The sequence below is a fragment of the Leucoraja erinacea genome, chromosome 12, assembly GCF_028641065.1.
Source record: "Leucoraja erinacea ecotype New England chromosome 12, Leri_hhj_1, whole genome shotgun sequence".
Lineage (NCBI taxonomy): Eukaryota > Metazoa > Chordata > Chondrichthyes > Rajiformes > Rajidae > Leucoraja > Leucoraja erinaceus.
Window position 1 is genome coordinate 39,597,398 of NC_073388.1, and position 16,030 is coordinate 39,613,427.

Sequence of the window (16,030 nt, forward strand, 5' to 3'; positions counted from 1 at the left end):
ACCCTCTGACTGAAAAAGGTTACCATTTGGTTAAATATTAAATCTTTCTCAACTCATCTTAAACCTATAGTTCTCAATTCCCCTATTCTACATAAAGGATTTCTCCTGCAATGTATTTCCATCTGACACCCACTGGAGAGAGATCACAGGGCCTTTTCCACTCTAGCACCTGGCTATAAGACACGTGTCTACTTTCAATTTGTCTCATCTTCTGTGAGACCCTCTCTCACAGCTCCATCTCTGTGTTTCCTGTTGCACTCCCTCTCTACTTTGAACTTCCTGATCGGTTATTTTTCAGCCAGTGAGCTATTTTACTGACAGCGAGTTCCAGATCCCAACAGCTCTCTGCAATTAGAGCAGATAAACCATGCCAGGCCGGCATGGTGAAGCAGCGGGTGAGTAGATGCCTTACAGAGCCAAAAACCCGGGTTCGATCTTGACTAAGGGTGCCGTCTGTACGGAGTTTGCACATTTTTCCTGTGACCTGCACAGGTTTTCTCCGGGTTCTCCAGTTTCCTCCCAAACTCCAAAGACGTACATGTTTGTAGGCTAATTGGCATGGGTAAAAATTATAAATTGCCGCTAGGGTGTGTAGGATAATGTTAGTGTGCGGAGATCGCTGGTCGACATTGTCTCGATGGGTCAAAGGGCCAGTTTTCACGCTGTATCTCTAAACTTAACTAAACTAAGATTTTCCACATATTCCCTTTGTATTTTTTTGCCACCAAACTTTAAATCTGTCTCTCTGTTCTCAAATTATCCACTGACTGACTGACTGACTGACTGATTGATTGAAAGAAGCAGCGTGGAAACAGACCTTTCAGCCCACCAAGTCTATACAAACATCCTTACACACCCAATCACACTGGCTCTGTTATCCCTCTTTCGCATCACTCCCTACAAACCTGCATGTCTCTGGGAGGGACATGGGAGTAAATCTGAGCATTAGGAGGAAGTCCACATGGTCAGAGAGAGAATGTGCAAACTCCACGCAGACAGTACCTGAGATCACCAGTCAAGGAGGGTCTTTGGAGCTATGAGGCAGGAACTCTACCAGCTGTGCCACACACATGGGAAATATGACAATTTACCAAAGCTAATTAACCTACATAAGCGCAGGTCTTTGGTGTGTGGGAGGAAACCGGAGCCCCTGGACAAAACCTACGCGGTCACAGGGTGAATGCACAGGCTCCGTACATCCAGCACCCGTGGTCAGGATTGAAGCCTGGTCTCTGGGGCTGTAAGGCAGCAACTCTTCGAGCGTTACTTAACAGTTCCACCTGGATGTCAAAGCTGGGTTAATGCAGAGCTGCTAGCAAAGATTTGCATAAAAAGCAATTGCATCTTTTCAATTTACAGAGTTCTTTAAGGACATCGTGTAATGTTTTTTATGGATTTCTATCTAATTCTGAAAATGGTACATTGAATATTGGGTCTATTAATTTCCAAATTATGCTGTCACGAGAGTCTTTTATGTGGAATTAAGCCGCACACTTTGAAAATAATGTAGTGTCATGGACAGATGGAGAAATGTGAGGAGGTTAATGGCTGTTTTTTTAGATTAGAGAGTTAGGGAGAGTGTAAATTGTGTTCAGTCCACTACTCTCAATGCACGGGCATTTTGCCTCCAATCTACTTTTTACGTGAGATGCAGCAATGTTAGGAGAAGTTGAACAGACTTGTAATGTTTTCTCTGGAATGCTGGAGGTTGAGAGAAGTATATACAATTATGAGAGACAGTCAGATGAGAGGGATAAAACTTGAAGGAAATTTGCAGGGGCAGGTTTTTTTACACAGAGTGTGGTGGATGCCTGAAATGTAGTGGTGGAGGCAGATATGATAGTGGTGTTCAAAAGGCTTTTGGATAGGCACGTGCATATGCAGGTATATGGATCATATCCAGGCAGATGAGATTAGTTCAACTGGGTATCAGGTTCAGCACAGACAATGTGGGCCGAATGGCCTGTCCTGTTCTGTACTATTCTGTGTGATGTGTTAGTTTGAATCTATTATTCTGACTTCTCATAACCCTTGATTTTTTAAAAAATAAAATGGATTACTGGAGGAACTCAGAGAGTCAGCCAGCATCTGTGGAAGGAAATAGATGATTTTTTTATTTAATTAAGGGATGTGGGCTTTGCAGGCTGAGCCAGCATTTAATTACCATTGGGAAGTGGTGGTGAACTTCCTTCCTCAACCTCAAGTCTCTGAGGTGTGGGTAACCTACAGTGTTCAAATTAACTTTGGCAACCCAATCAACAGTTGCCTTGGTTAAAGCGCAGGGTTTTCCTAATCGAGTCATAGAGTGTGGAAACAGGGCCTTCGGCCCAACTTGCCTACAACGGCCAATATGTTCCATCTACATTGGTCCCACCTGCCTGTGTTTCGCCCCTATCCCTCTAAACCTGTTCATGTACGAGTCGAAATGTTTCATAAATGTTGCAATAGCACCTGCCTCCACTACCTTCCCCGGCAACTCGTTCCATACACCCACCATCCTTTGCGTGAAAAGGATACTTCTCAGGTACCTATTAAATCTTTCCCCCCTCACCTTAAACCTATGTCCTCTGGTTCTCGATTCCCCAACTCAGGGCAAGAGACTCTGTGCATATACTCTCATAATTTTGTACACCTCTTTTATATCAAGAGATACAAGATACAAGATAGATTTAATTGTCACATGTGCCAGATGGCACAGTGAAATGAATTCCCATACAGCCATACAATAAAAATAAACAGGACTCAACACATTATAGAATTTAACATAAAACATCCCCACACAGCAGAATCAAAGTTTCCCACTGTGTGGGAAGGCACCAAAGTCAGTCTTCTTCCTCCACTGTTCCCTGTGGTCAGTGTCTCCCCAAGCCCTCCGTAGTTGCAGCTACGGGCGGCCCGATGGCCAGGACCGCTCGCCGGGATGATACCAGTCCGACGTCGGGGCTGCGGGACGTCCTCAGCGGCGTGGACACCAGAGTCGGCCCCTCCTACCGGAGTCGGCGGCTTCCAATGTCCGTAGGCCGCGCCGGGTGGAGACCTGCTGCTGGAGACCCTCTGCAAGGCACCCCAGGACTCCACGTTCAGCGCCGCCCGCGTTGGAAGCTCTCCGCACCAGAGCTCCACGATGTTGGAGCAGCGTCCCAACGCTCCGGAGCTCCAACGGCGACCCAGGTAGGCATTGCCCGCTCCGCGGTGACTCCAGCGCTGCGCCGCCGCTGTAGCAGCCCTGGTCCGGTTCCCGGTCTCCGGCAGGAAAGGCCGCTCTGATCCAGCTGGTAGGCCGCGAGGTGGGGGGGCGAGGACGCGACTCGGAGAAATAGTCGCATCCCCGCCAGGAAGAGACTTGGAGACGGTTTCCCCCTTACCCTGCCCCCCTCCCCCACATAGAAAAGTAAAAGTTTCCCCCTAAAACAGACTTTAGACAAACTAAAAATAATAAAAAAGATAGAAATGACATACAGGCTGTAGGTAGAGGCTGCTGCCAGTGCAGCGCCCCAACATGACCCCTCATCCTCCTGTGCCCTAAGGAATAGAGTTCTGACCAGCTCAACCTCTCCCGGCTCACCAGCTCAACCTCTGACCGGCTCAGGTCCTTGAGTCCTGGCAACATCATTGTACACCTTCTCTGCATTATTTCCAGTTTGCTAACATCTTTACTATAATATGGTGCCCAGAACTGGACATGATACTCCAAATGTGGCCTCACCAACATCCTTCATAACTGCAACATGACTTCCCAACTTTTATACTCTATACTCTGACTGATGAAGGCCAATGTGCCGAAAGCCTTTTTGACCACCCATCTACCTGTGGTATCTCCTAACATCAAACGTCAAGATTCGTTGAAAGTATTTGAAAGTCACATGTACAGACAATGGAACAAGAAAATTCTTACATATCGCAGCTTAACAGGCCCGCAATAGCTAACACAGAGATAAATATATAATAATCAATAATACAATAAATTAATAATCATAATACCCGGTAATCATAATAGTACATCCATTGAAGATCAAAGGTGCTGATTTAGAGATAATGTTTAAGAGCATGATGGTTGTGTGGAATTTGCAGTATGAAAAAGGTTAAGAAAGGGGCAGCAGTGTTGCAGCAGTAGAGTTGCTGCTGTACAAACTCCATACAGACAGCAAGCATAGTCAGGATCAAAACCAGGTCTCTGGCGCTGTAGGGCAGCAACTCTACCACCACACCAATATATGTAGGAAGCAACTGCAGATGCTGGTTTGCACCGAAGATAGAAATAAATTACTGGAGTAACTCAGCGGGTCAGTCAGCATCTGTGGAGAAAAGGAGTAGGTGATGTTTTGGGTCGAGACTCTTCTTCAAACGGGTCTGAAGAACGGTCTCGACCTGAAATGTCACCTATTCCTTTTCTCCAGAGATGCTGCCTTACCTGCTGAGTTATTCCAGCTTTTTGTCTCTATCTTCTGCTCCGCCACTGTGGCGCCTGTGCTTTGGTTACAATAGAAAAACACAAAGTGCCTGGAGCAATTCAGCGGGTCAGGCAACATCCGTGAGGAAATGGACAGATGATGTTTTGGGTCAGGAACCTTCTTCAGACTGATGGTCAATTACATTAAGAAATTGCCAACAATTTTGAAAAATTGAAGGCTTTTATAAGTATACAGATGCAAAAGTCAGTGATCGCAGTCCCTGGAGTTAATATAAAGGTAAATCTAAATTGACTAATGGAACAGGTGCAGGTTGAAATAAAAACTGAGCAAAACTAGTTTTACAGAGTTAAAGGAAAATAAATCTCAGGAGACCAGGGATGGTTATTGATTGCAATGAAAGCTATTATCACAATGGTGAGAGCATTGCTGGGAGTTAGAAGGCCAACACAGATTGTACAGAAACATTAAAGGATTCCTCAGGGTAAATGAAGGCAGGCTTGGAGAATAAGTCAGAGGTTTAAAATAGCAATTGTGCTTCAATACACGATAATGCTGAGAAGCTAACATTGTTAAAATTGTTAGTCTGGATAAGGGTATGAAGAAAAATTCTGACCCGGAATGTCACCTATTCATGTTCTCCACAAATGCTGCCTGACCACCAGAGTTACTTAGGCACTTTGTCTGTCTCTTTTACTCTTTGACCATGAAAACTTTATATGTGTGTAAAGTGCTGTTAAGAAATCTATCCATTGTGCAGGTCTATAACTACACCAAATCAACCTTGTCTGCCCTGTCAGACTGGTGCTACACATAAATCAGAGGAACAGCATCTTATAATTTGTTTGGGTAGCTTGCAATCCAGCAGTTTGAACGTTAGATTCTCTAATTTTAGATAACCTCTGCATGAGCTCACATGACCCCTCTCATTGCATTCTGTCCCCTCTCGCATCCCTTCCTCCACTGAAAGTCCATTAACCAGTTCTACAGTTCGCAATGTGTCCCTCTCGGCATCACACCATTCCTAGCCAACAATTGGCCTATCAGTGAACCTCCTTTACCTGATGTAATCTGTTACTGACATTCATAGGACTTGTATTTTTCTTGCGTCAAGTTCTCCCTCCACACTCCACATACAATCAGTCTGAGGGAGGATCCCAACCTGAAGCATTGCCTATCCATGTTCTGCAGAGATACTGCCTGACCAGCTGAGTTATTTCTGCACTTTGTGTTTGTATCTCTTCTAGGCTGCCTGTTATTCCCCAGAAGTGAGAAGATTGCCAGAGGTCAGAATAACGATGTGAAACAGATCAACCATAGAAAGCATTTTATTGGGATGCATCACAGCATGGGAATAGCTCCATCCAAGATCGCACAAAATTGCAGAGAATTGTGGTGCAGCACAGACCATCACACAAACCAACCTCCATTCCATTGACTCCATTTACAATTCATGCTGCCTCGACAAGGCCACCAGCATAATCAAAGACGAGTCTCACCCTGGTCACTTCCTCTTCTCCCCTCTCCCAACATGCAAGAGGTACAAGAAGTGTGAAAACGCAAACCTCCAGATTCAGTGAGAGTTTCTTCCCAGTTGTTATCAGGCAACTGAACTATCGTATCACAAGTAGAGAGCGGTTCTGAGCTACTATCTATTTCATTGGAGACCCTCAGATTATCTTTAATTAGACTTTACCTTGCACTAAACATTATTCACGTTATACCCTTTGTCATGTATCTGTGCACAGTGGATGGCTCGACTGTAATCATGTATTTAGCAATGTTACAAAATTATGAGATTAAAAAAATCAAGTCTGCAATTTATCCCATCAGATAAAGCATAAAAAGACGTTTAATTTGACACCTAATTCACTTTCATATCTTCAGTATTAAAAAGGTTATGGCCATTTTCATACTCGGAAATTAGCATCTTGTTCCCTATTGCTTTTCCATTGACTTAATCAAAAGCTGTGATCAAGGACAGTCAAAAGCCCATAACTTTCTTAAATATTAAGAGAATTGAATGAAATTTTCAGTTATTATAGATTTAAGCATTCTGAAACAAATATGAAACAATCTTACTTGGATGACCTGAAATTAAAGCATATAATATGTTTGTTACCTAATTGTAGCTTATTACAAAATGCAATTACTAGATCTAAACATCTATCCATTTCTTAAGAAAAGGTTACCATTTTTAAAAAGCCTAAGTGTCCAAATAACATTCACACAAGAATTCACAATATAACATGATTTTTAAATCTCATTGTCATGAATTTATAGGCCAAATGGAAGGAATTTAGTGTTTAACTCCTGTAAATTAATGGGCATTCGTTTGGGTAGCATAATCACTTGCGAGTGGGTGTTTGTGGAACGCGCTGGTTTGGAACGTTGCAGTGAATTTAAACCCCATATCGGCAGGAAAAATACTGCCGGTTTGTATATTTACATAATGACATTTTCGCAACTTGAAATTTTGATTAAAGGCATCCTAAGAAGCAAGTTTATATGAAAAAATAAACGGCATACCTTGCCTTGACCCCTACGTGAGATCCGTCCCGTTGTCGGCGTTGACGCCATTTGAAGATGATTTTAATTTTACTCCAACAATTAAATTATCCAGCGCTAATTTTAATAAACTTAATAAAACATCAGTCAAAGCGATTTTTCTTTAGCAACTAAATAGCCTGACAGATCGATTTGAATAGGCTGCAGAAAAATCGCATTTTAAACCCGCCCCCCTCTCAAAGGCGCCAAAGTCGCGCACACGGGCAGCGACAGAACTGCAGCGCCGCTGAAGGTAAGTTTTGTAACATACCTAATGTATTGCCATTCAGTTGACTGGCTAACACTCAACAAAAGCTTCACTGGACCTCAGTGCATGTGACAATAAACTATCCTAAATTAAAACTAAACCACCACCACCATTACTGGAATTTAACTAGAAAACCTAAGGAACAAGCTATATTTTAAAAACATAGACATTTGAATTTTTAGATTCATTCATTCTAGGTCAGGGCGTCCTCCTGAATTATACAAAGCTGCTGAATCAAGATTTTAATTTCTTCTGCCAGCTGGATCCAATCTGTAATAGATATGGGGGGTGTTAGTCATCCATTAAATTGGTGGGTAAATTGTTTCATACAATGAGTTGGGATGTTATTAAAAGTTATTTCAGTGATTCCTCAGGTGCATTGTCCAATTCCAGAAATACTTTTTTAGTGAACATTTTAATAAGTTACATGACTAACTAAAAATCAAATGTTTTTAAATGTATGACAATATAATAGTTATGTGGTAGAAGGAGTACCCAGAGGACTGGATTAATGATCCAGGGAAATGAGTTCAAATCCCACCTTGGTAGACGGGGAATTTAAACTCAATTAAATAAATCTGGAATTAAATGGCAATTTCAGTAATAGTGACCGTGAAACCGCTTAATTGTTGCAAAGACCCAGGTGGTTCACCAAATACCATTACGGGGAGTGAATCTGCTGTTCTTGCCTGATCTAGGCTATGGGTCGCTCCACACTCACAATAGAATGAACTGCAGATACTGGTAATTACCAAAGCTTTACTTTTTGAGATACAGCATGGAAAAGTCCACGTCCACGCTGCACTAGTTCTATCCTATGCACTAGCGACAATTTACAAATGTCCAATATACCCACAACCCGCATATTTTTGGGGTGTGGGAGGAAACCGGAGCACCCGGAGAAATCTCACGCAAAGATAGAAAGTGCTGAAGTGTCTCAGTGCGTCTGGCCGCATCTCTGGGCGGGGTGGGACCCTTCTTCAAAGTAAGGTGGTCCTGGACCAAACAAATTGAAGCCATGGCCAAGAAACCACATCAACATTTCTGCTTCCTCAGAAGATTAAGGCTGTTTGACATGTCTGCAATGACCTTTACCAGTAGTTTAGAGGTTTACATGGATAGTACAGGTTAAGAGGGTTAAGGGGCAAATGCAGGCAGATGGGACCAGTGTAGATGGGGCATGTTTGTCAGTGTGGGCAGGTTGCGCCTAGGATCCTGTTTCTACCTTGTATGATTCTGTGACTCGACCAACCTCTAGACAGATGTGGCCTAGAAAGCTGTTGTCAGTTTGGCTCACAGCTTGGTTTGGGGACAGCTCTGCTTGTAACCGTAAGAAATAGCAAGGGGTTGCGGATGTAGCCCACTCTATCACACAGACCAGATTTCCACCATTTTTCACACAGAGAGTGGTGAATCTCTGGAATTCTCTGCCACAGAAGGTCGTTGAGGCCAGTTCATTGGCTATATTTAAGAGGGAGTTAGATGTGGCCCTTGTGGCTAAAGGGATCAGGGGGTATGGAGAGAAGGCAGGTACGGGATACTGAGTTGGATGATCAGCCATGATCATATTGAATGGCGGTGCAGGCTCGAAGGGCCGAATGGCCTACTCCTGCACCTATTTTCTATGTTCCATGTTTCTATGTTTAGCTTTAAAGCCAAACTGGTTATCTGTGGAGTTAACAAACTCATTTATTTTATCCAGCAGAACTCCTTCTAAGACTTTTGACAATATGCTTGCTAAAGCTATGGGCCTGTAATTATTTAGGCTGCCTACTTTACCAGCTTTGTCTTTAATGACCGGCACTAACACTAACCAATCCTACACTTATCCTGTGTTATTCACCCACCAGAATAGGTGCAGTGAGTTACCAAAACAATATCCACTCATGAAATGATCTTGTACATATTCTGAACAAAGAGAAGTGACTTCAGTGTGAATGTGAATGTGGAGCATGGATCACGTGGGATGCTGACAAAAGATATCATGCAATGTTGATTAGATGCATGAAATCTCATTGGATCTCTGATTCAAAATTCATCTTGTTCCTTTTATAGGTCGTATAAACGTGTCAACTAAATCAAAGTCTAGACCTGCTTTGACAATCTCATGCAAATTGTCCCATTGTTCTGAAGGTTTATTTGAAATCAAAGCCTCGAGATTTAATAAAGATGAATTTGTATGTGTTCGATGTGACTGTTTATCATAACAGAAGAAGAAAAAAACAGTTCTTGATGAAATTGGACATCTGGTCTTTAATTGAAAAGCCAAAGGCAAACTAACTGTTTTATTCAAACACAAACTTGTTTTTACAAACTATTTGAACAAAGTGGAACAGCAACAAGACATTGGGCTTGAAGTTGGCCAAACTGGCAAGACTACCCAGGCTGTTCATTAAATGCCTCACCTGCTATAGTATTTGCTCCAAAAGTGACACATTAGTGCAGCTGGTAGACCTGCTGCCTCACAGCACCAGAGACCTGGGTTCGATCCCGATCTCAGATGCTGTCTGTGTGGAGTTTGCATGTTCTCCATGTGATCCATGGGTTTCCCCAGCTACTCCAGTTTCTAACCAAACTGCATCACAAAGATGTGCCATTTAGCAGACTAATGTAAATTTCCTCCAGCATGTAGGATAGTGCTGGTGTAGAGGGTGATCGCAGGGCACCGCGAACTCAGTGGGTTGAAGAGCCTGTTTCCACACAGTATCTCTGAAAGTTTAATGTGTAGGGAGTGTATAAGAAAGTGGGATAACATAGAACTAGTGTGAATGGGTGATCGATGGTCAGCATGGACTCCATGGTTTCCATGTTTTATCTTTCAATCGATCAATACTAAATCAATCGATCAACGGATCAATCAATCAATCAACTAATCAATCAATCAATCAATCGATGTTGCTGAGTAACATATACAATGTGTGAGCAATTGTACACTCATTAAACCATACACAAATGAGAGATGAGACCGAGCATACACTTGGCGATACACTTGCACTCTGTCCGCCAAGGCCTATTGGATCTCCCGGTTGCTAACCATTTTAACTCCCCTTCCCATTCCCACATTGCCCTGTCTATCCCGGGCCTCCTCCATTGCCAGAGTGAGGCCACACGCAATTTGTAGGAACAGCACCTCATAATCCGAGAGGGTAGCTTACAACCCAGTGCTTGTCATGCCCCTCAGCTTTTGCAGCTTTTTTACCCCCTGTATCCTCTCCCCCGCCCCCCACAATCAGTCTGAAGAAGGGTCTCGACCAAAACGTGTCCTGTCCATGTTCTTCAGATATGCAGCCTGACCTGTTGAGTAACTCCAGCAAGTTGCGCCTTTTTTTTGTATAGCAGCATCTGCAGTTCCTTGTATCGAACATCCTGGTGCAACAACCCTGTTAATTTTTTCCTTGTGTCTTTAATATGCAACATTGATACTTTATGTTGTGAGGTGTTATCAATTTTGCAAGTTAGAAATTGCTCAAAAATTCAAATATTGGGAGAGTAATAAATATCATGGTCAAAAGTCTTTCAAAGAAAAGTCTCAAAGGAGGTGTGGGAGGATTGACTCATAGAAATTGAGACTCAACCAACTACACATGGTGGATCATGAACAAAACACAAATGCTGCAACAGGAATCACAGAGGGGGGAGCAAGGAAAGGCTGAGAGAAGAGTAGAAACAAGAAACAGAAGATGCTGGTTTAGAGGCCTGGAGTAACTCAGTGGGTCAGGCAACATCTCAGGCGAATATCAATAGACCATGTTTCAGGGGCACTTCTTCAGATTGGGGTAAGAAAGAAAGCTGGAAGAAGGGGGGGGGGGGCAGGATAAAGCCTGGCAGGTAATAGGTTGACACAGGTGAGGATGGTTATTTCATAGCCAGATGGCCAGAGATGAAAAGACAGAAGATGTGACACAAAAGGATTGAAGAGTTGCGAGTTGTGAAGTCGGAGGAAGGAATGTAGGTGGAAGTGGAGGGGGGAGGTGGTCGGTGGGAGAAATAGGTGCAAGTCTGGTTGGGGCACAGGGGAGATGAGGGGGAACCAGGCAAGAGTGGGGGGTTATATTGGGAAAGAAGGGAGAAGGGGAGGATTATGTAGTTACCTATAATTGGAGAAGTTGTCCGAGCAGTGAGAGAGGTTGCATCAGTACTTTGTGGTTTGCTCATGTTCATAGGTTATAGGAGCAGAATTAGATCATTCAGCTCATCAAGTCAAGCCCATCTAACTTTTCCTCTCAATCCCTTTCTCCTGCCCTCTCACCCTTAACATCAAAAACATGTTAATCACCGCTTTAGAAATACTCAGTGACTTTGCCTCCACAACCATATATGTGACAATGAATTCTACAGATTTAACACCCTCTGGCTAAAGAAATTCCTCCTCACCTCCTTTCTAAAGGTATGTCTTTTTATTCTGAGGCTGTGCCCTCAGGTCTTAGACTCTACCAATAGTGGAAACATCCTCTCCAGGAGTCCTCTCATGACATGTTGCATTGAACCTGAATATCAATGGAGGCAGCAGGAGGGTTGGAGGAGGATTAATAGTGAGGATGATATTAAATTTGTAAATTTGGGGATGAGGGAGCTATCAGCCATGAGGTGATTAAATGGGGTAAACTGGAAAACAACACTGGCGTGGGAAAGCCTGGGATGCAAGCACTGACCATTAAGTTGCATTATTGTGCATTACTAATGGCTAAGGATAAATAAAAGGAAGCCAATTTACCAAGGAAAGGGAAGTCATTCACTCAACGAACCCATATAACATAGAACAATACAGCAGAGGTACAGATCCATTGGCCCATAAGGTTCATGCCGAACATAATGCCATGTTAAACTAATCTCATTAGCCGGCACTTGATCCATAACCCTCCGTTCCCTGCATATCCATGTGCCTATCAAAAACCTTCTTAAGTAAACAATAGAAAATAGGTGCGGGAATAGGCCATTCGGCCCTTTTTGAGCGAGCACCGTCATTCAATGTGATAATGGCTGATCATCCCCAATTAGCACCCCGTTCCTGCCTTCTCCCCATATCCCCTGACTCTGCTATCTTTAAGAGGTCTATCTAGGTCTCTCTTGAAAGTATCCAGAGAACCGGCATCCACCGCCGTCTGAGGCAGAGAATTCCACAGACATTCCATAGAATGAAGTGTTTCCTCATCTCCATTCTAAATGGCTTACCCCTTATTTTTAAACAGTGCCCCCTGGTTCTGGACTCCCCCAACATCAGGAACATGTTTCCTGCCTCTAGCGTTTCCAAACCCTTAATAATCTTATGTGTTTTTAAAAGATCCCTCTCATCCTTCTAAACTCCTGAGTATACAAGCCCAGCCGCTCCCTTCTCTCAGCATATGACAGTCCCGCCATCCCGGGAATTAGCCTTGTAAACCTACGTTGCACTCGCTCAATAGCAAAAATGTCCTTCTTCAAATTAGAGGACCAGAACTGCACTCAATACTCCAGGTGTGGTCTCACTAAGGCTCTATACAACTGCAGAAGGACCTGTTTTCTCCGATACTCAACTCCTCTTGTTATGAAGGCCAACATGCCATTCGCTTTCTTCACTACCTGCTGTACCTGCATGCTTATTCATTGACTAATGAACAAGGACCCTCAGATCCTTGCCACTATCATATCATATCTGTCTGCACCACCACTTCTGGCAGCAAGTTCCAGGCCTCCACCACCCTCTGTGTAAAAGACTTGCCACGTGCATCTCTTTTCACCCATAGAACCCTACAGAACTCAAAGTCCAGTGCTGTTACCTCTACATTGATGTATCATTTCACTTTAGACTTTAGAGCTAGGGAGCAGGAACAAGCCTTTCGGCCCACCGAGCCTGCACTGACTAGCGTTTACCCCGTACACTAGCGCTATCCGACACACGAGGGACAATTGACAATTTTAACGAGGCCGATTAACCTACAAACCTGTATGTCTTTGGAATGTGGGAGGAAATCGGAGCACCTGGAGAAAACCATGCTGTCACAGGGAGATTGGATGGAGTAGTCAAACCGGGTCTCTGGTGCTGTGTGGCAGTAACTCTACTGCTGCACCACTGTTGCACCACTGTACATGACTCCATACCCTTGATATTTCACAGGCAGTAAGATGCTTTTAAAACATGGACTTAACTCTATAATGAAAAACTCAATGTAATGGGATTACTATGGTTGTGTTTAAAATGTACAGCTCGAACTGTTCAATTACAAGATGGAAATTGTTTTGCTCTGAGCCGAATTTCAAAGTTGACAGTACCTTTTATAATTTCGTTTTTCTTTTGCTGCAGAACAAATTTCCACTAAACTAAATCCACATTATGTGGGTGGCACAGTGGCGCAGCTCGTGAAGCCACTGCCTCATAGTGCCAGAGACAGGGTTTTGATCTTGATCATAGGTGTTGTCTGTGTGTAGAGTTTACATGTTCTCCCTGTGACAAGCAGGTTTCCTCCGGGTGCTCCGGTTATTTCCCACATCCCAAAGATGTGAAGGTTTGTAAATTATTGGCCCTCTGTAAATTGCCTCGAGTGTGTAGGGAATGGATGAGAAAATGGGATAACATAGATCTAGTGTGAATGGGTGATCGATGATTGCCGTGGACTCGGTGGGCCGAAGGGTCTGTTTCCATGCTGTGTCTCTAAACATTATGTTTTGCTGAAGATTCCAACAGTTTCTTGCGCCTCTGGAATCAGATCATTGGATCTTTGACCAATGGAGAATAGAAAAGATTACTGTCTCCATCTCTTTAATCTGCTGTCTTTATCACCTCCCATTTTACAGTCATTTTAATTATATACTTTACGTAAAACTACCATAACTGAACTCCTTAATAAGATCAAGCACTTTATGTTGATTGTTCCCTCCCTGCTGACTGTTCTAACATTTGCCTCAATGCCAAGCAAATAATTTCCTCTTTAAACAGCACATATTCTACTTGAGTAGCTTACACCCAATGTATGGTCACTGAATTTTCCAATTTTAAATACTATACCCCTACCCCATTTCTCTTTCCAGTGCCTCTGGTGTACACCCACTTCTCCCATTGTCCTGCCCCTCTTCTCTCCCCCTCCTATTCCACCAGTGTTGCTCATTCCATCTTTAAATTTCACTCCTTCCCCTTCTCTCTTTATCTGACACCCTTTGTCTCCTTTTCACCTCCAGCCATTGTCAATTACTCAACCCATCTGTCAATCAACCCCCCCACCCCCACTCCTCACCTGTATCAACCTATCACATGCCCAGCTTTGTCCTGCCCCACCTCCCTTTTCCACCTTTCTCCCCCCTAATATAATCAGTCTGAAGGAGGGTCCCAACCCAAAACATCGCCTAGTGGAAGCAATGAACTGCAGTTGCTGGTTTACATAAAAGAACACAAAGTGCTGGAGTAACTCAGCAAGTCAAGCAGCATCTCTGGAGAACTTGGATAGGTGATGTTTTGGGTCGGGGCCCTTATTCAGACTAGAGAAGAGTTCTGATGCGAAACATCGCCTATCCATGTTCAACAGAGATGCTGTCTGATCCATTTAGTTACTCCAGCACTTTGTGTTTTCCACAAGATTCCAGCATCTGCAATTTCTTGTCTCCTCTCTCATTCTGTCCACCTCATTCCTTCTTCCTTCTTCTTTGCCTTGCATCTGAGCAGCAGTCAGAAATAGATATTACATTCAGAGTTATAGAGTCATGCAGCATGGAAACAGGCCCTCGGCCCAACTTGCTCCACTAATAGGCCCCATCTATACTAGTCCTACCCACCTGCGTTTTCCCCCTACCCCTCTCAACCAATCCTATCCATGCACTTGTCCAAATGTCACTGCAATAGTACCTGCCTCAACGACCTCCTCCGGCAACTCGTTCCATGCACCCACCACCCTTTGTGTAAAATTGTTCGTTGTACATAGTTCATGTTACAATGACAATAAAGAAACTATTCTATTCTATTCTATTCTAAAAACATTAACCCTCAGGTTCCTATTAAATGTTTCCCTCCCTCTCCTTAAACCTATGTCCTCTGGTTCTTGATTCCTCTGCTCTGGGTAAGATATTCTGAACATTTATCATTTATTCCTCCTATGATTTTGCACGCATGATTTTGAACACTACAGTGCTGGAAATCCAAGTAAAGGGTGAGTCATTAAAGCAAAGCTTTAAGTGGGAATGATGGTAGAACAGCAAAGATAGGAATTTCTGGGCAATAATCCAGAAGATACAGGATCATTTCATTCCAAAAAGGAAGAACGATTCTAAGGGGAGTAAGAGGCAACCGTGGCTGACAAGGGAAGTTAGGGATGGAATAAATCTAAAAGAAAAGGTGTATAACATAGCAAATACTAGCGGGAAGCCAGAGGATTGGAAAACTTTTAAAGCACAACAGAAAGTAACAAAAAGGGCAACACGGGGTGAAAAGATGTAGTACGAGGGTAAGCTGGCCAAGAATATAAAGTAGGAGAGCAAAAGCTTTTTTCAGGTATGTTCAGAGAAAAAGATTAGTAAAGACAAATGTGTGTCCCTTGAAGGCAGAAACAGTTGAAACTGTTATGAGGAATAAGGAAATGGCAGACGACTTGAACAGGTACTTTGGTTCTGTCTTCACTAAGGAAGATACAAGCAATCTCCAGGATGTACTAGAGGACAGAGGATCTAGGGAGACAGAGGAACTGAAATAAATTTGCATTAGGCGAGAAATAGTATTTGGTAGACTGATGGGACTGAAGGCTGATGAATCCCCAGGGCCTGATGGTCTGCATCCCAGGGTAATCAAGGAGCTGGCTCCAGAAATCATTTTCCAATTCCAATAGATACAGGATCAGTTCCTGTG